The sequence below is a fragment of the Lucilia sericata genome, unplaced genomic scaffold, assembly GCF_015586225.1.
Source record: "Lucilia sericata isolate MDLA Ls3-8-SP2 unplaced genomic scaffold, ASM1558622v1 Contig000289F_arrow, whole genome shotgun sequence".
NCBI classification, from domain to species: domain Eukaryota; kingdom Metazoa; phylum Arthropoda; class Insecta; order Diptera; family Calliphoridae; genus Lucilia; species Lucilia sericata.
The window spans coordinates 32,112-54,789 of record NW_023994314.1 but is presented as its reverse complement, the minus strand read 5'-3'; the positions used below and the strand labels follow the sequence as shown (position 1 = coordinate 54,789).

The 22,678-nt window shown below is 29.0% G+C and overlaps 1 protein-coding gene across 7 annotated transcripts in view; it reads right to left on the bottom strand.

The window, feature by feature from the left end:
* Window positions 1-22,678, bottom strand: part of LOC119603297 (microtubule-associated protein 2) — a 72,055-nt gene that overhangs the window by 32,467 nt on the left and 16,910 nt on the right. For 2 of the 7 annotated variants that reach the window (XM_037955294.1, XM_037955292.1), the window contains exon 1: window positions 5,613-5,704. The exons of 1 other annotated variant lie outside the window; for it this stretch is intronic. The gene's annotated coding sequence lies outside the window, so the exon portion shown is untranslated. Of the gene's footprint in view, window positions 1-5,612; window positions 5,707-22,678 lie in introns of those variants that run through there. 4 more of the 7 variants (XM_037955290.1, XM_037955291.1, XM_037955293.1 and 1 more) reach the window with 4 other exon arrangements.

Sequence of the window (22,678 nt, the reverse complement as noted above, 5' to 3'; positions counted from 1 at the left end):
TGCCCCAAAACTAAAAAAATTATACGACTACACAAACAGGTATGAAATTGTAACAAACAAAACAATTATCATGTTAAAATAAAAAAAAATAGTCATATATTTATATTATTTATAAAATTATAAAAACAATTTTGGCAAATATTCAATAAATTTTGTACATAGCAAACCAATAACTTATTTGGAACAAAATCTAGAAAATGTTTGTTAGATTTGTTACAAAAACTCAACTTGAGGTTTCTTTTGCTTTGGCCTAAGGAAATGTGAAAGAAATGCCATGACGTGAAAAAGAAATTCATTTAATATGACATGAAATGATGTTCATTTGTATTAAATTAAATGTGGGTGGGGGGTTGAGTTTTTTTACATGAGTTTGTAAGCATATTGTAAATTATTAGACTACTAAACGTATGATTGATTTATATGATTTTTGTTTTATACATATTACTCATACGCCTTAGTGGTTATAGTTAATATTTTTGTTATAATTTTATGGCCTTGAAAGTTTGTTTTCCATCTATTTCCTGTCGATGTTCTATTTTTTTCTTTGGCTAATAAATGTTGGTGAACAAAGAACATTTTTGATAATTTGCGACTTTTTTGATAACATAGTCTGAAAATGCGCCTTAAAACGCATTTTGTTAAATATTTTAGCGAATGCGTCTTAGTTATTTACTGGTGTATATTTTAAATAAAATATTTTCAGAATATTATAGTTCAAATAATATAAAACACTAGCTATACCTTGTGTGCTTTGCTACCCTCTCCAACTCTAACTTCTCTAATAGTTTCCCAGATATACGAATTTTTATATTTAATTCATAAGGGAGGTACTAAACCCCTATTTAAAGTCCGCCAAATTATTTGGGTAATAATTTGGCATATGAATTCTTCGTGCAGAATTTAAGATTCCAGCTCAAATAGTTTCCCAGATATACGAATATTTACACTTAAGTCATATGGAGGTGACAGGCCACCTCTCCTGAGTACTCTATTTATATTTTCTCAGATATGTATACTAATTTAATATTATCTTTATATTGGAGGTGCCACGCCCACTGTAGACACCAGGCATGGGGGGTAATGATTACATAAAGTAATTCACTACATGGTCAATTGAAGTTTTTCCAATAACAATTACTTGTAATGTGTAATTGACCAATTACAATTACTTGTAATTGTAATTGAAGTTTTGCCAATTACAATTACTTGTAATTGCAATTGAAGTTTCCAATCAAAATTTTTGTAATTGTAATTTAGGTATTACTAATTACAAGATTACATGTAGTTATAAGGAACAAAATTTACAATTACAAGTAATTGTAACTTGAAATTCTTCAATTACAATTAAAAGTAATTGTAATTGGCGGAACCTCAATTACAATTACATATAATTGTAATTGGATAAACTTCAATTACAATTATTTTAAATGTAATTGTAATTGAAAATGTAGTCATTCCCCCCATGCCTGATAGACACGCTGCCCATTTCATCCTCATGTGTTCATATGGATGTCAAAGTTTTCCATACAAAATTTGAAGACCATAGGTTTCGCAGTTTCTGAGATATGCAACTTTTAAATTTTGAAGTAAAAAGTAGCCTATAGTTCCATTTAGACTGAAAATTTCAGAAAAATCGGTCCAGCCGTTTAGCTGTCTATAAAGTCCAAACAAACAAACATACAAACACCTATTAATTTTTATATAAATATATAGATATCGCTGAAATCTTAATCTATAAATTGTGGAAGTCAAAGGCCAATTGCATGGGTTTTTCAATCTGAAAGCCAATAGCTAGAAATTTTGGACATTCAAAGTAAAGTGCGTCCAAATTTGAACGGAACACCTTTTTATGTATTAAATTTCGTTATGCATAGAATCGGTTCAAAATATTGCCCAATGTTAAAAAAGGTGGGCCAGGGTTTGCAAAAAGTTCTTGACTGAATCAAAAGCTACGAATAATTATATCGGACTTCTTAGATATACATCCGAGGGATTTTCAAAATATTTTTGTGGCATTTTTAAATAACAAAATAAGTTTTTTATTTTCGTTTTAATATCACTAAAAGTTTATTCCTAGCAATTTCTTTAAAAAAATGTTAACTAATTACTTTTTCTAAATACAAGTACAATACTCATTTATTGCCATTTAACCTAGTTTAAAATTTCATTTTAATTTATTACATTCCTTATGAACAGTTATGGCCACTGGTATTCATTGAATGCTCATAGTTTTCATGTTCATTTAGTCGTCATTATTTAAGTCCTTTAAGTTTATAATCAACATTTTACATTATAAATATTTGCATTTGGTCATAACTTCGTTCGATAACGATCTAAAACAGACATAAATGTAACGACTTTATTATGAATTTCAATTTGAATATTATTTAACAAACTAAAAATGAACTATTAAGGTAAAATATGACTGCAAAAAAATGTTTTTTTAGCGTTATTAAAATGAAATGTTTTGTGGGTCAACCTAACTTTTTCTTAACATTTTTTCATTGAAATCTTCAACTATTGTCAAAAGCATTTGACTATTAAAATGAATAAAGTAATGTTATGCAAAAAAGTAGTATATATGTATTTATAACTTGGTTTTCTATTTTGATTTAAATGTTAGATACATTCATCTAAACTTAGAATTTCCTGTGTAAACTTTTCAACATAAACTTTTTCAGTAATAGCTATTTATACTTTAATTGAATATAAATTTATTTGTAAGGCGTGATATTAATAATTTTCACATTACTATATAAAAAATAAATATAACGTAGTCCACACTGACTACTATTGAAAAGAAGGACAATGTAGTGATTAGAACTATTTATTATTTATAATACATAACATGGGAAATTTAGTGTCATGATCCAACTTTTGTACTTAGTTCTAAGTTCACTGAAATCATTCATATTATGTCTATGTTGAGTTTTATAATTGACTAGTTTACCCAGTGTGCTTCGCTACCCTAAAAACAATATAAACAAAAACCTATCATTTTTCATATTTTCCAAATATTTTTAGTGATTTTATCTCTAATGGTTTCCCAAATATTAGAATTTTTGTACTTAATTATAGGAGGTTTTCACGCCCCCAATTTTCCAAAATTTAAGGATTCTAGCTCTAACACTTTCTAAGTTATATGAATTTTTGTATTTAATTCATATGGAAATTGCCACGCCCTCTATTGCTAATCCGTTAATTTTTGTCTTAAATATTCATATTGATACTAAAGTGGCAAAATCAACTTATATATTTTTTGAGAAATACTAATATAACTTACGGGAAGTACCATGCCTGCTATACCTAGTCCCCCTAATTCTTCATATCGATTTCAAAGTTGCCCATACTAAATTTGGGGACTCTAACTGTAGCAGTTTCTGAAATAGACGACTTTTAATACTTACATTGGGCATGTTACTTTGCCTACTTTAAATATCAAGATAATAAGTAGTCCACAGTTACTTCCAGACTTTGTGAAAATTTCAATAAAATCGGTCTAGACATTTAGGCGACAATAGACTTCAAACAAACTCACAAATCAGAAAATCAGTTTGTTGCATATAATTGATTTATTATAAGAAAACCATTCTCTGTCAAACACTGTAACTATTGATCTCTAAAATATGATCGGCAATGTTTTCAAATTTATATCGATTTTGCTAAGATTCCATGAAAATGTGTTCGTAAATAATCATTTTCTTATAAAAGATGTAAACAATAGGCTAGTCCAAACAATAGTCTAGTTTTTAGACTAATCCAAAGACTAGTCAAATAGACTCCCAAGATTCAAACGATCAGCCAATAATAAATCTCACAAAGTTGCACTGAGTCGATTAAGACATGTCCGTCCGGCTGGCAATCTACAGGCCACAATTTTCAAAATATTTTGATAAAATTTGGACCATATGTATTTTTCGGCCTATTGAAAATGGTTGAAATCGGTCCATTATTTCACCTAGCCCCCATACAACCTGACCTTCCGATTTGGGGTTTTTAACTCATAACTACGTCAAATATACTACTATATACTACTATCTCTCCAAATTGACATGCCGATTTGTATAATGATCGGCCGTCCTTTGACCCTAGCCCCAATACAAACTCCCCTCAAACTTAAAAGTCCAAAAATTGACTTATAACTTTAGTATAGCGATAAAATTCAGTCATGTCGAACCTTTATATAAAAATACATCCCTCCTCCTAATTTGTTGAGGATCGGCCCATATCTGAACCTAACTACCATATAAAACCACTTTTAGAAATTTAGATTTTCATCAATAAATTGCTTAAATACATCGGAATTAAGGTAAAGTTCAACATAAAAGTTTCTTTAAAAAAAAAAAAATAATTTTTAAAATATACTCATGGTGTAGGGTATCATATAATAGGCCATGTCCGAATATTCTTTCCTACTTGTCATTTTTATGATAGATTCTCCGATATACGAATTTTAGTATTTAATTTATATGGGAGTTGGTTGATAGGCTCACTAAAGCCAAAATATGCGAACTTTAAATTTATATGAAAGAGGTGCCCCACGCCCTCTATTGCTAATAAATTATTTTTAAAATATGCTAAGCCCATTTTTATTTTAAATATTAATACTAAAGTGTCCCCGACAAAATTTCAGGACTCTAACTGTTATATTTTCTCAGACACGCCCACTTTACCCTGTTATATTTTCTTAGATATACTAGTTTGATATTATGTTTATATTGATAGTACTACGTTCACTATGGCCAGTTTACGCAAAGTTGTCCGTACAAAATTTGAGTTCTATAGGTGTCGGAGTTTCTGAGATATGCGACTATTAATGCCTTATTTGAATGTGGGAGTGGCACCTCGCCTATATAAAATTTCGAAATAAAAAGTCGCCTTCATTTCCTGTATAGGTTGACCATTTAGTTAAATAAATTAAATATTAAATATTTGTTATTTCTCTAAAATCCTTGTATATAAAGAAATATTCATACATACATACGTATGTATGCATGTATATCAATCAACTGTTTGTAGCCGGCTTATTATTCATTGCACGCAACTTGCATTTAATAAGAATCTCAAATACATATGTATGTATATGTACTTCTGCTGTCAATCTTCTAGATATTTCCTGTGTTCACTATTTTTCGTTATCAGGGAGATCAAAGTTTATTTACGTCCATGGATAGATAAATTAGGAAAAACGACATTTTCAAATATTTATGTCCTCATTAAATAGGTTAATTACTTATTATTGTTGTAACGCGTACTATTTTAAATAATTAATTAAATAAAAAAGTTCTAGTAACGCATACAATTTGTGCTACATTTCAAATATTTAAGCCATAATACTTCACAATACTAAAAATAGAATTTGTAACTAAAAACGAAAACTGAAAAAAAAAATTGTTGTAACAAATTTGTATCATGCAACTGGTCAGTTCACAGTACAAAAGTCTCACACGCAATAGTTCAACAACAAATACAACAGAATTAAAAATATATAAAACGAAATAAATGAATGCAAATTTATCGATTTTTTTGTCTTTCAATCACACTGGACAAAGGGCAATAACTTTTTATAAACTCCATAAGGATATTGCACTTTGTGGTAAAATAAAAAACACCTTTTCTAAAACCAAAACTCAATTATTTCAATTTAAACTTATTTTCACAAAAATAACACTTTTTTCGTTAATACGTTTCTATCGTACACACTACTGACTGTTTAGGTGAAGAGTTAAAACTCAACTGAAGCAAAGTTCACTATTATATTTTTATTTTTGTCTAAGAAATTCTTAGAATTAAACTAATTTTTTTATATTTTTTTATTTTTGTATTTGTTTTAGTTGGATTTGTTTTGGTAAATGTGTTTTCTTTTCACGGTTTTTATTATATATTTTGATTTTATTTTACTAAAGGAAATTATTTAACTAAATAGGGGTTGTGGTAGTGTTTCCACACATACTTAATACCTGCCTGCCCTGCCTTATTAGTGGAGTAAAAGTTTATATTTTATTTTGGTTAAATGGTTACTTATTAAAAAGCTCAAATAATTTAAATTTTGGGCAATAGCGGAACAAATTATTTAATAAAATCTTAAATTAATTGCGAAAAGTATTTAAAATTTAGCTGACATAATTGATGGTTGATTAATTTTAAAAGTAAAAAGTATTCGTTGATAACACAGACCAACCAATTTTTAACCCAGAGACCAAACTATACTTTTTAAAGGATTAATTGGACTTTAAGATCTTTAGGCATCTTTGCGCTGTTACAGCGTTTCAGATATGGACAATAACGGTTTTTTTCAAACTTTGTGACACGATATTTTGAAGACCTGATGTGAGGCCAGATTTGAAATCAGGGCTGCTCAATCCTTTATACAGTATACTTCGGTCTCTGTGTTTCGAATTTTGCTGGACAGTGTAATCAATTGATAATATATAAGTATGTACACTGAAAATAATCCATGCTCAACTTTACGAAAAAAAATTTCGTAACTTATCTTTTCGTAATATTTACAAAAATTTCGTGTATAATACGAAATATTATTTAATAAAACCCTTTACAATGTACGACATTTTTCGTATATATTAGGCATGGATTTTTTTCAGTGTAGATATATGTATATTTCCTTCACAATTTTCTTGAATAAAAAATAATTTGACATAAAAAAATGGAGGGTATATTGATTTTACCATTTAGTAATTCATCAAAATATTGATCATAGACCAGATTATATTCTAAGACGATCTATTCACGTCTGTCTATCTGTTGAAAAATGGCCTAATCGATTGAAACGAGAGAGCAGAAATTTCTATATTGCAGCAGTTAGCTTCTTATTTAAAATGTATTTAACAAGCCCACCGTATAAAATACAATTCGGAAAATGACTTTACACTTAATGGTGAAATTCGACACGAACAAGTATTTTAGGACCCAAATCTATCTATAAAATTATATGATGATCGGTTTATAATTGAAACTACAACCCATATAAGGTCTGCCTCAGAATGTTATTTTAATGCTCTTAACTGTAATGTATCAGTATAACGGTGAAATTCGACACAAATCAGATTTATAAGAACCAAAATCTCTACTAAATTTTATAAAAGTCGGTCTATAATTGATCCCAGTTCTTATTCATATAAGAAAATGACTAAAGCTCAAACCGGCTGAAAAATACCAATACAGCAATGAAACAACTCTTATAAATCACTCTGGCATTCTTCATGAGGATCGGTACATATTGGATCCATCCAGCCAACTCCAGAATGACTTTAACACTATAACTGTCTTAAAAATTTAAGTATAGCTATAAAGCTTGACACAAACAAGTTTTATAGGAACCAAAATCATTGTACTAAATTTTATAAGAATCGGTCCATAATAGAGCATACCTCCTCTTACAGATAATCAGTTTTTTTGTTAATAAATTGTCCAAATGTGATGGAATTAAGATAAAATTAAAAAAATTATTTGTTATTAGAAATCTTTCAAGTTCTGAAGACTTCGGTCCACAATTGAACCAAGTAAGCAAGCGGCTTCAACATTATTGCAAACTTCTGTAGTAGATAGTGAAAGCGATTAGTGTCTGTTGAAACTAAATATCTGAAAATCACAGATGTATTACTGACTAAAAAATTTAGTTAAAACCTATAATTTATTGAATAACACATCGAAATGTTTGTCGTAGACCCAGCAAAATAGTCTGATTCTTTATTAGATTCTAAAACGATCTAGCCATGTCCGTCAGATCATCTGTCTGGATGTTAAAAACTTTATCCAAAAAAATGCACCCAAGCCGCTATCATGTCTGTTGTGTGCTCCAGTTCATGAAAAATGTTGGTGGAAAACATTATATAACGATCTATGAAAGGAATTATCATGCAATGTTCAGAAACTTTGTTTTCAGGACATAGTTCCTTAGGATTTTCCAACTAGAGTTCCTTAGGTATGTATAGTCTGAAATAAGATCGTTCCCAAGACATTTGGATCTAATTTCGATGAAATATAATCTCCGAATGATATACATTATTTTTCAGTAGATTCAGAACTACTTTTTTAATGACATCCTTAGATCCAAAAACTTTTATAAATCGAAATGTTTAAATTGTAAAAACAATTTATATTTTTTAGTCCGAACTAATCCACTGCACTATTATTCGAATATTTTTAAACACTAATAGCTAAATTATATCAACAAAAACAACTACAGCGGTAAAACAAAAGTAAACTAAAGTGAAGTATAAAAAAAATAAAGAAACTATGTATACAATACACGTATTAACTTAAAATAAAAAAGAAATTATGTCCTTGCGCAGTTCAATGTAAATAAAAATAATACTACTATCGATAGTAAGAAATAAATAAAAAAAACAAAACAATTGTTTATCACGTTTTTTTCCCTTCATATATAAATAAGGTATAGTTTTCGTAAATATATATTTCCTTTGTTATAAATAAAGTATGAGAAAAATGTAATTCATTACTATGGCAGTTAAGAAAAAAATATTTAAATACAAACACATGTAAATATTTTTTTTTTTAGTTTTGGGTTCATAATGTTAAGACGAAACGAAAAGGAATAAAATGCAGAATAAGAAATAGGTTAACAAATCTTAAAGACCTGATTTTCTTTTTAGTTATAGAAGGGGAAGTATACCAATTGAAATTACTTCAAATGGAGTTAATAAAACAAAACATGTTTGAGATCTAATTTAGTTCGTCATAGAGTTCATGGCTTGAAAAAATCATGAATTTTAGTTTATCTATTTCTAGGACAGGTCCTCCATGTAAAAGTGGAGGACCTGGCATTTAGCTCAACCTTTGGTCTTAATTGAACAATCCTTTCGTCAACAGTTTGCTTTATTTATCACATATTGATTATTGTATAATCATACTGATTCCGTATTTGGACTCAAAATGTATCTATCACATTATGTTTTTGTCATCAAATTCGTTCATATTTTAAAATTTTCTTATATTATCTGAAAGTCCAATTTGTCGAAAAATGTGTAATCACAAGATAAAAATCTTATTTTTTCGATAATTTAGTTCGTCATAGCGGTCAAGGATTGAGAAAATTAGGAATTTAAGTTTACCTATTTCTAGGACAGGTCCTACATGTAAAAAACCTATGTTGAAAGTTTGTGGACCGGTCCTCATGGCATTTAGATCAACATGACTTTAGATCTATACTGAGTTGTATTATCAGATACTGATTATTGTATGATCATACTGATTCCGAATCTGCACTCAAAATTCATCTATCACATTATGTTTTAGTCATTTAATTCGTTCATATTTAGGACCTTCTAACAGCATGAAGACATCATTATTTATAAAATTTTCTTATATTATCTGAAAGTCCAATCTGTCGACTTTAAAAAATGTGTAATCACAAGATAAAAATCTTCGTTCTTTGCGAGATATCTTAACGCTTGAAACAACTATAGATTACAAAAAATGATTTATTGTCTTTAGCCAAAACGGTAACCATCGAAATCCCTAAACAGAGGGAAAAAGAAATATACACGCCTGATACCAAATTGACACCAAACTGTTTATAATTTTTCAATACCATCCGTTGTCAAAGTATATACATACGTACGTTACAAACGTGGTAAGTTCACTATTGACAAACAATTGCCAATATTGAGCTTACCACGTCTGTTAACATTTAGACAACAGATGTGTATAAACGAATTGTTGCAATGTTGACAACGTTGCGCTGTCAACATAACATAGGATTGTCGTACGTATGTATATACTTTGACAACGGATGTTATTGAAAAATTATAAACTCTTTGGTACCAGGCGTGTATATTTCCTTTCCCTCTGTGTACAAATACAAGATATAGCCCTTATAAATAGATAATATTGATGGAAAATTTCAGACTTCTAGCTCTCTCCATTAAGATTCTATCATGCATTCAACAGAAAGGCAGACGAATATGGTTGTCTTACAAACTGAAAATCAAAAGTCAGAGTTATAATGATTAAGCAATATTTTATAATATTGACAGTAGATATCAAAAGTTATGGATTAGATTTCAAATTTGTATTTTGTTTTGACTCTGGTACTTCATTCACTTTGCTTGATGAACCAAAGAAAATTCTTGAAATTGCTTGAAATTGCCATCATTATTTGAAATGAGTCCACCTTCATAAGAATATTTCAAAAAATATCTGCGGATACTTTGCAATAACTCTCTGGGGTTTAATAAATTGTATTTAAATATAAACTACAAATATGTAATTATTTTTTATATTACCACAAACTGCTCTAAATTATTAAATTTATCTTTTTTTATTGAATATTTCATTATCAATTCGAATGTCTGGTTCAACAGACAAAAACATCAAATTTGAATATTTGTATAGTTTTTTTTTAAGAAATGCGTATAATAAATAACATCATCTTTATTTCAGAACATCGTGTCTAATAGTTTTGTTTTTGAGTTGTTTTATTGTTGTTTTCTTAAAGTTTTTTTTTACCAAATGAAACATGAAAGTCATTGTCATAGTCAGTTTAGGAAAATAAAATTATTCTTTACTTAGCAGTTCACTACACTTTAAAGGATGTATTAGTTCTCTTAATAAGTTCGGCAGAAGTTGTTGGTAATACCTTAATATCTATGAATGGCACTAACGGCACTAAATAATGAATTAATACAAATTTTGTTTAATTTGTTTTTTTTTTTTTCAATTAAGAAACCCAATATTCAAAGTTCAGGTTGTCAGAGATATATCATAGTAGCGTCCAATAGGGAACTCTTAAATCGGTGAAAACATTTTTTATTCAGTTTTATATTATTTTATTTTATTACTGTATGTATTTCTTTTCTTATTTACTAATTGGTGAACAACATGCAAGTAAAGTAACCAAATATCACGCGTAACAACTGTTACAAAAATTGTTTTTATTGAATTTATTTACTGCGTATCTAAGGTTAAGGATTTCTCAGTTTTATACATATATTCTTTTTTGTCAGACAGACAATTGTATATATGGTTTAAGGACACAATACTAAATAAATATTGTTGTGTATTTACTTGTGTACTAACAACTTTACCAAATTTCATTGAGTTCAAAATATATACGTACGTATAGCTGCTTCTTGGTCCTGATTGTCATATAAAGACATATCCGAATGTACTTTTAAACTATATTTCATTTCTTTTTAAAAGGATCCAAAATTCTTCTGGGTCTTTGCCAAGAACTAGTACTACGTTAGTGTTAGTTCCATTTCCACCTTAATATATTATTCATATCAAATTTAGGAGACAAAAGCATCTGAGAAATGTGAAATATAGACAAATTTTAGTTCAGTATGCCTATGGTCTAATCATACAATTTTGAGGTCATGAGGGGACTTCTATAAATAATGTGTTACACTCCATTTATGTAGGGTTGCATCATGATACTAGTGTTTAAAAGTGAATTTTCACCTTCAAGTCATTTTCTGAAGGGGACTTTGCTAGGGTCAAACGAGGCCCTATGATTACGAAAATTGGCAGGACCTTTTTAAATTATATAAAACTAAAATTTACCGTTTTTTGTAGATATTCTCTATCATTTAACATAAAGCCTCATTCGAGGAATACGGTTGTATGGGGGCTAGGCGAAATAATGGACCGATTCAATAGACTTCATCCTTGGGAGAAGAGTATGTGCCAAATTTCATCATATTATCTTGAACATTAAGACCTGTAGAGTGCGCAAAAAGTTTACATGGTCACACAGAGAGGCAGACAGACAGACGGGCATAGCTAAATCGACTCAGAAAGTGATTCTCAGCCGATTGGTATACTTTATTTTTGGGTGTTAAAAACATCTGCACAAACGCATAATACCCTCACCACTATAGGGGTGTAGGGTATAACAAGGACTTTTTAAAAAGAAACCTCAAAAATACGTTCGTTTTTACATGTTTCAATTTGAATGCGTTGTCCGTCTGTAAATCTGTAAAAATTAATTTTTTAAAGGCCCCAAGTAACTATGGGATTTAAATCTTTAATAATTCTATAAGGCATGGTTTCGAGAAGTTTCCTATTTAAAATCTGCAAAATCAGTCCATAAATAACGGAGATATAAGCAAAAACTAAAGCAACCTCAGAAAATTTCCTAAAAAAATTGAAATTTATCGTCAAATGTCTGTTTTTTTATTCTAAAATATATCTTTCAAATCTATTATATATTCACTAAATTCATATATTTTGAAGCCATTTCTTACCAAACACAGAATTTTAAATAAATTATATCTAGTTGCCAGCACAAACCTGTAACAATAAAAAAGAGAAAAATTAGTTTAATATAAAAAAGCAATACAATTTAAATAACAGAAAAAATAACGTTTGTTTTAAAAGAGCTTTTCTCTTTATGCATTCAAATATAGTAAAAGCATACTAGCAAAGACAACCACCCCAAAATGTTTAGTTAACAATTCCCCTTAAAAGTTTTTCTATAAAAGTCGTATGTACTAAATTATTTCATTTACTCTCTTAAAGCTTATTCCAAAATGTTTCCCCTACACATTGTAGAGAGAACAACAATAAGCAATTAATTTATAAAAGAGCTTTCTCTAAAGTTCATTTGCTTTTTTTCTTATAGGGGTAGCAATTCTTGTTCATAAAACACCCATCCCCTGAGATCCATAATGTTAACGATATATGTTTTTGTATTTTTGTTTTGTTGAATTTTTTTTGGTGTTTTTGTGCTTTAATATAAAATGTATCTAATGTTGATGATTTTAAATTTATGAGTTCGTGTTGTGGCGTATTCATTCGAACCCTTAAAGAGGGTGCGTTAACTTGGACTATATGGATGTGGTATGGAGCAATAAGAAGTAGATACACTCATAAACTGCTTTTGTTGGCTTCTTTTTTTATATACAAATACATACATAAGTACATATGGATGTATAATTACATGTGTATATGTACATATGTATGTATATTTTTTTGTCAAATCTAAAAGAGGGCTCAGGTTAGTAATCTCCACTCAGACTTTTGAAAGAATGCAATTATTATTTCCAAACAATTACAATTTTATTTATTTTTGAGGTAGTTAAGTGTTTATTTCCAATATTTTGCCAAATTTTCAATAAATTTATAATGTAATTTAGTCCTACAATTGACAACCTGTTGATCTCTAGCAAACATTAAGAGATTTAGGAAGTCTAATCTATTTTGCATATGGACACACACTCAATAAAAGCTCGAAATTTAAGAAACTTTCAACATAAAATTTTATATTAATTATTAATTTAAAAATGAAACAACTCCTTCAACAGTCTGTAAGTTACCCATCAATTTGTGTACAATTCATTGATTATTTTGTGGCATACAAAATAATTGTACAGCAATTTTATGCTTACCACACTGTCCAACAGACAAAGTAAAAATTGAATGGTAGAGGCAGAAGCGACCAGCGTCGCACAAGCACCAGCGAATATAATTATGAGACACCATTACTACCACCACTTGAGGAATTTAAAAGCGAAAAACATAATATAAAAGTAAGAGTGTTACATTCGGTTATGACGAATCTTATATAGACACACAGATAGAAAAGTCGCATATTAATTTTAACTTTATTTTTCTCAACTTTAGCCGAAAACAACTCATTCTTAAAATAATTACACGTTGGGGTTGATTAAACAAATCGGTAGAAAAAAATCATCAACGATTCAAGTACATATAACGAATCTTTTTTAATCTCATTTCTAACTTAATTCAATCTTATTTCTTACATAATTCAAAATTCCCATTCTAACATATAATTCTCATTTAGTTAAAAATATGTTTGCTCTCTCGTACAAAGCCATTTAACATTTAAATATTGCTATATTACTCGGTATTTATAAATGTATATACTTTTTCCGAAAATTCTGCCATAAATGTATCTACCTTTTCCCTTGACTAGGTGGTCCACTGACGTTTAAAGTCGGACATGACCTGCGACACACAACACCAACAGGTCGAAGTTTTGAATAGTTTTATTGATTGCCTCTTCTGAACAAAATTGTCGTTTTTAAATATCACTTAATAGGCTATTTTCCATAGTAGCATGATGAGAGATCGGTCCAGAAATATGACGACACTCTGTGGTTTTTAAACACTTCGTAATATATATGTCTGTGTTTATCGAGCCTTACGTCACAAATGATTGGCTTGTTTTGTCACAACTGCAAATGGCTTTTTGGCTACTTTAACATTACCTCGTTTATCAGCCGCATAAAAATCTTGACCAGGAAGTTGACAAAAGTCTCCCAGTACATAAAAAGTGCAACTTTTTTAAATTTTAACTAATTTTTATGTTTTTTTTTTGGTTCTAAGTTATTTGCCGAATTGATCTGGAATTTTCTGAAATTTATACAACTTCAACCCAGCATTAGCTTTAGCTCTACGCATAAAGGCTTAAAGCATTGAACTATATGCGCTGTTTTTCTAATGGAAGTCTTTTGGTGGTCTTCGAAACAGCTGTTAGACTTATTTTGCCTTATGAATATTTTCTAGACCTATTTTCCTCCCGATCCAGGTTTTAATTTAATTAAGTCTTTCCTCTTTTGAAATTTCGTGGCTATAAGATTGTTTACGATTTTTTATGAAAGGCCATATTTGTAAAAATTTTTATTATTTTTTAAAGTACTTTTTTTCTGGGAGTCCTTTTTGAACGAAATACCTATTTTCCAAACCAAAGAAACCTTGGGTCAAGTGACCTAACTTTAAAAATCTATGTCCGATGATGAAATTTGCACCAATGTTAGTACTATTGGATAGTAGACCAGACACAATTTTCAGCGCTATCGGTCAAGAACTGCCGGACTTAGAGGGGGTCAAAACTGGAGAGTTTGGTCATACAGGGTTTTATTCAAATGAGTGTAACTTTTAAGCTATTGGTCCTAGCAACAATTAAGTTCAGAGAGCTTTTCTTCATTGTTTCCAAAAAAAAATTTTATATATTTTTTTTATAATTTTTTTTTTTTTTTTTTTCAAAAAACTCCCTTTTTTGAGTTGGGTCACTTGATATGTAATCGCCTATATACATATTAAGGAAAATTTCAGCCCCTCAACATGACTAGGTCGTCTTTAAATATACAACTTTTGTGGATCTCAATCATTATTTTTGTATGTTTAAACATTAGTTCAAACGTTGTACACCAATGTTAATGTAGGGTATACAAAATTGTCTGTCACTCGCACACGTAAACAAAAAATAAAGTGTGTTTAATTTGCGATGTTCTATTTACAACAAGGGTAGTGGGGTGGGTGTTTAAATGTTAAATAAATTTAAAGCAACATCAAGAGAAAGAAAAAAATTTAAATACTTTAAAGTATTGACAATTTGTTTTACATTTTAGAGAAAAAAATAACAAAAATACAATAGCAGTTAAGTATTTATTCATTTGCTACACGTCGACGTTCATCTCACTCAAGTAATTCTGTAAGAATTTCTATTTCTATCAGTATTGTTGTTTAGTGTAAATTAAATATAATAAAAAATTATAATTTGCATAAGAATCTCTACAAATTTGTTGTATATTCAGTTTGTTATTTATTTAAACTATTCCTAATGTTTCTTTAATTCTTTTTTATTTTACGTTATGTGCTCTTTTTTTAGATCTACATGCATATGCATTAGAAAGTAGAATGGCAAACAAAAAAAAAAGACTATGTGCCCATTGCACAAATTTCGGTCATACATATACACATTTTCACTGTCACCTGCTATCATTATGGGGTACAGTATAGTTTTGTGTACATTAGGGTAATTCACAAAAAATAATTTGAGATTTTTGATTCCTAATATTGCAAATGTTGATTAAGGTTAGGGTCGGAGGTTTGTATTGGAATTATATTTATACCCTACTTCAGTATATGTATATTATGGGTTTTGTACTGATGTTGGTATCTCATCCATCTTAAAGTATACCAATCGGCTCATAGCAGCTTTCTGAATCGATTGAGCCATGCCTGTCCATCCGTAAACTTTGTGTAAAAGGTAAAGGTCGCAATGTTAAAGCTAATTTGATTAAATTTGGCATGTACATACCAAAAAAGACCCAAGAGTGTAGCACCCATACAACACCCAATTGGGCTTTTAAGCTCATAATTATGTTAATTATTATAGTCGAACAAACAAAGTTTTATGCAAATCTTGATGACCATGCCGAATTTCGTAATGATCAGGCCTCAGTTGGCCATATATGAATCAGTTCATATTTGTTTCTAGGCCACTAACAAAGCATAACTTATTTTACTCATAATTGGTGTAGGATATCATGTGGTCGGCTATGCCTGACTATATTTTGTCACTCTCTCTCTTCTTAGAGTATTGTAATATGTTTAGTACACAATTAGATCAAAAGTAACCATATTTTTTAGGGGCCGGTCTACTGTTTACTTACCGACATACATAATTTTTATTTATGTACTTAATACAAAAATATTATGTCATCTACATGCACATGTATGTATATATTATGTATAAATATTTATATATTGTTGTTGTCTTATTTACCGACAAATTTAGTTCAAAGCAATGACAATGAGAAAGATTTACATAAAATGAAGAAATACAGCAACAAATTGCTTTGGGGAATACATTTTAATTTCGGATTCCCTTTTTGTAGTCTTTAATATTTATATCCTACACCACCATTTTAGTATAATCTATTTATGCTGATGTTTGTAACACGCACATGTGTAAAGTTTTCGGATGGGCTCAGATTTAAATTCGCAATCGAGTTGTCCATGTATATCAACAATAATGTATGATGGCATTTCATCAGTCCTCCTTGAGTATATAAATAACATTACTTAATAGCTAACTTATCTCAACAAAAACGAAATCCATGAGGATCGGTTTTCAAATAACTGAATCTCCTATATAGAACAATTTTTCAAAAATCCCTTTGGATATACTTATATATGTATAGAGTGTCTTATAAACCGTCATATTTATTTTAAATTTCTTGTTTTCATGATGTAATGGGAATAAAACTATCTTATGTTAAGAAATTTAATACAATACAAAAGCTAAATTTCATTATTTATAATATTTTAATTAAATTTTTTACAACCTGTCCGCAAAACGTTGTTTAAATGTTATAATGAAATAGATCTTCATGTAAAAATAACTTTACTTCCCTCTGATGATCCTCTTTTCATTGCATTTAAACACCTGTAATTTGGTTATTTTAATTTACACGTTTAAATACATTAAAAGTAATCGTAGATTTTGTTGACAAATAAAATTTCTGTTATTAAACCAATTCTGTAATGAGTGATTTAATCGAAAATTTATAAAAACAATTATTATTCAAAATATTAGTTTTATCCCAAAAAGATTCTAAAATTAAAAGGTTTATAGACGTGTACACAGAGGTAAAAAGAAATATACATGCCTGGTACCAAATTGACACCAAACTGTTTATAGTTTTTCAATAACATTCGTTGTCAAAGTATATACATACGTACGACAGCACTATGTAATGTTAACAACATTGCAACAATTCGTTGTCGAAATCTAAATTTTATACACATCCGTTGTCTAAAGGTTAAAAAACGTCGTAAGCTCACTATTGACAAACAATCCGTTGCCAATAGAGAGCTTACCACGTTTGTTAACATTTAGATAACGGATGTGTATACAATTTAGATTTCGACAACGAATTGTTAAAAAACGTCGTAAGCTCACTATTGACAAACAATCCGTTGCCAATAGAGAGCTTACCACGTTTGTTAACATTTAGATAACGGATGTGTATACAATTTAGATTTCGACAACGAATTGTTGCAATGTTGACAACGTTGCTTTGTCAACATTACATAGTGTTGTCGTACGTATGTATATACTTTATAAACACTTTGAGGTCAATTTGGTTACAGGTGTGTATATTTCTTTTTCCCTCTGTGTAAGAGTACATAGTTAACAAAAATATAAAATATCAGGCCTGTTAAAGAATTCAATACAATCGATAGTGGAATTATTTTAGGACTTTACTTATTCAGAAAATTGTACAATTCCATTTTTCTAATGGTTTCTAATTATTTGTTTTTTAAGTTTTAATTAAGCAATACATAGTTTAAAAATGTTTAAACTTTCGATCGTAATGGAATTCGGCGATACGCATAATAAATATATTCGTCAAACGAAATTTTTGGAAATTTTATATCAAAATTAACAGTTCATAGATTAGCCACTAGTCAATAAACAAGTCCATTTGGTTACCAGATTGGTACATAGACAATACAGTATATTGCCTCCCTATGGACTAGTCAATGCAGTAGTATATAAAGTGACTACTCTATAAACTAGGCAATAGACTAGTCTATATAATAGACGTTAGAGTAGTGTATTGACTAATCTATAGAATGTATATTAGTCCAAAGACAAATTCATAGAATGGTATATAAACCAGATAATAGAATTTCACCAATTTTGTCAACTCTGTGTTAAACATTTTGTTCAAAGAAGATTGAGGCGTAAGTTAGAATAATGTTTCTATAACCAAATTTGGACCAAATAGGTGGACCGATAATAAATTTTGAATCAACATATATATATGAAAATCGTTCAGATATAAAGGGTAAAGTAAAGGGCTCGTATTCATTATTATTTATCAAAGGTTTATAAGACAAAATTTCTTGTGCAATGTATAGACCGATAATAAATTTTGAATCAACATATATATATATGAAAATCGTTCAGATATAAAGGGTAAAGTAAAGGGGTCTTATAATTTATCAAATGTTTATAAGACAAAATTTCTTCTGTAATCCCTTGATAAATTGTTATGATATATAAATAAGTAGATATATAATTAAGATTCGACATAGCAAAATGTACTGGTAAAGGGTATAAATATTCGAATTGTCTTACTTATTAATACTTAAGTCATAATTTCTCTCAATATTTATTATGTTTTAAATTTATGGTGAAAAAGTGTTTGTTTTTATTTCCATTTAATCTCATGATGGTGATGATGATTGAAGTAATAAACTATAAGATACATAATTTTATTACGCTACTGAAAGTTTTATTAACTACTACTACTTTGTTGTAAATGTTAACCACATATAACATTTACTACAAAGAACAGTGGGCTAATATAGATTAAAACAAAATAAATCTGTTATTCTAAACGTATAGTCAGATATTTATTTGAACTTATGTAAATAACGTTTAGTAAAGGGTTCACAGAAAGTGAAGGATACTTTTGGTTCAGTATCTTTTCTAAAGTCCGTATATATTATTCACAAATTAATTTTTATGTTTGCCCATTGTGCGTAGGGTTTTTGCGAGAAATTTTATTTAACGAAATTTACATAAAACACAAATATGTACAATGAATATGCGTGAATAAATTAATGACCAATGGAAAATGCTAAACAGTGAAAATTCATAAAAAAAATTACAAAGTTAAACAGATAGAGAAGAATTGGTCCGTCAGTCAGTCAGCCAGTCCGTCCGTCCATCCATCACTTTACTCAGCTTAAAACTTACAACTTTTGTAGAAGTGGAGCGTGGAGGAATGTAATTTACATAAACACTTCTATGGTACATGTTTACTTGTACGTACGTTTTACACTACAACATTTGATGGTCATTTTAGGGGCATCTTAAAAGAAATTTTTATTTAATTAGCATTAACAATTAAAGCATGTTTTCATTTAATAACAATAATAATGGTAAAGAAGCAGTGGCAAAAGAACAGTGAGTTTACATGGTAACACACTCGGTTGCACATATATGAAAAAGGCAGGTGTTTGGTTTTGTTTTTTCTTTCTTTTCCTTAATTATATATGTAATAATTGTTGGTGTTGAGCTGATTTTTGCAATTTTAAAAGAAACCTGTTCTTGCCACACTTTTTAATTATGTATTGTTTATTGTTTAAGTGTGCCGGAAGTGTAAATGCGTTTATTTACATGTCTTAAACAGTCAGCCGTCTATGATACTTAAATAGGCCCATACTTTACAAATGGATTATTGCTGTATTCTATCTGATTTGATGTTGTAGAATTAGTTTAATAAGCCAATTAAATCTTGGAATACTTTTATTAAGTGTCCTCATTAATTGTCGCTAACTGCGAAATCTTAATTTCTAAATTGAACTGTTTGGTATTTAATGGATCTGGGATCTATATTTTGCAACTTTTTGTATAATCTTTTAGGTTTTATTAAATTTCTTAACTTAATTTTTTAAAAACATTTAAAAAAACATTAAATCAAAGTTTTTTATTTTCTCATATTTTAAACAAGTTTGATCAATATTTATTTAATAATTAATATATTGCGTGTCACGTTTATGATGGACAACTGTTTTAAAAAGTTTGACTTAAAAATAACAAAAAAATTAAAATTTACATGCAAATTCTACAGGTTAAATATTTTACTATAGACAACATGAGAACTGAAAAATTTAACAGAAATAAATAAGAATATTTTATATCCGGCAATGCCGAATCTTATATACCGTTCAGCATAAAAGTGTTAAGGCTCAGTTAGTTTCTACGTTCCGTTACGTGATTAATCTACTCACTCATTTTTGTCTTACGGAAACTTATGCGAGTCGTTAGTTTTGCCGTGAGATTGTCGTTGAGTTTTTGTATAAAAATATATATCAGCTGATATGCCACGTAGCGCAACGTAGAAACTAACTGAGCCTTTAAAATGGCATCGATTTGCATTCCATCTAAATTTGTCAATGATAAATTCTTCAATAATACGTCAAATTACATCAGTAAAAGACAAACAAACTGATGGTCATTCTGAGCAAAATCTGCACTCTTTAAGTGCTACAAATAATAACTTTTTTAATGCATTACTTTGTAAGAGGTCTAAACTAATTTTCTCGATTTGCTTAATTTAAGCTTTTCTATAAAGTTTTTGCTTTTAATATGTTACAAATGTAATGTCAAATTCAATATACTTTTTTTGGTGGTAGTTACAATAAATACACAGACATCTATGTACTTCTTACAATTTAAGCCAATATTAAAATGTATAATTTAAGCCGCTAAAATATGAGACCTAGTCAGTTCTTCCACTTGTATATTTTTATGTTTTTTAAAAACAATTTTCATGTTATATTTTTAATAAATGGACATTTCCTTAATGTTGGTAAACAAATATTTTTTAGCTAATTTATGTATAACAATTTTAAGAATGAATTGTAATTTTTCAAAGATTTATTAATGATATTTTGCGAACCTTGAAAAGTTTTCGTCTCCATACGCCCGACATGTTATTCATGTAAACTTTGTGCTTGAAATGAAGGAATATTTTTTTTCACATTTATCAAATTTTATAGTGGTTTATATAGAAAAATATGGACTTCATACAAGGGTTCATCAATATAGATTTTAGTTCCTAAAAAACGTGTTTATGTCGAAATTCATCATTACATCGACATTTTAAAGCGGCAAAATAATTTTCTGAATAGGACCTTCATAAAGTTTGGTAGACAAATAAGCGTTCCCACATAACGTGTTGAATTTCGCTACTAAGTATATGGGTATTAAGTCAGTAAAGTGCGTTAAAATCATTTTCTGAAGGTGACTTTATATAGTAAAACGGCTGATTAATATAAAACTCATTTATATGAATCAAATTTCGTAACTAGCTGCCATTTACTAAAGTTAACGTTATTTTCTGAAGTGGATCTTACATGGGGGAAATGTTAATATAAACCTTGTTTATGTAAAATTTAATCAGTATGCTGGCATTTTAAAGTCAGCAATGAACTCTAAGGTCATTTTTTGAATCGAGCCTTATATGGGAGGTAGAGTCAAATATGGGCCGAATTTCATAAAACTTAGTACAGAGATTTTGGTTCCTACAAAACTTGTTTTGAATTTCATTGCTTAAGTGGTATTTTTAAGCCCGTGATAAGAGTAATTTTCTATGGGGTCTATTATGGACCGTTATTCATAAAATCTTGTTGAAAAATTGTGGTACTTATAAAACTTGCTTAAGTCGAATTTCATCACTATACTGGTATTTTTAAGTCTGACTGACTATTTAATCTAGATTCCGAGGGAATACTTGTATGGGGGCATGGTGATATCGTGATCCGATAACATAGAAAATGCAAAAACATTGAATACGCTATAAATACACTCATATCTCAACAATTTGTAAATTAAATGAAACAATTAAATGAAAATAAATTACTTTAAAAGTTAGAAACAGATTTAAAAAAATATTTATTTATTTATTTCAAAATAAATTGGTGAAGAGTATATATTATTATTACTTGTTATACCCTACACCACTTTAGTAGGGAGAGTATATTAGATTTATGCTTATGTTTGTAACTCACCGAAAATTACCCACCTTAAAGTATACCTATCGGCTTAAAATCATTCCTTGAGTGAACAAAGCCATGTCCGTCTGACCGACCCTCTGTAAACTATATAATCAAACTGCATGTTACAATTTCGAATATAATTTTTTAAAATTTGGTACATTTCACCTTTGACCCATTTACATTTTAAAATCGGTATAATTCCACTTCATGTAGGGTATCATGTGATCGAACATGCCTATATGGCTATAATTTCCTATCTGTTTTTCTTTATTTTCTATATCGAATAAGTGTCATTTCAATGCAAGTGTCAGACTATATTTATTAGTTAAATTTTTGTGGCATTTTTACTGTAAATCAAAATGAATTA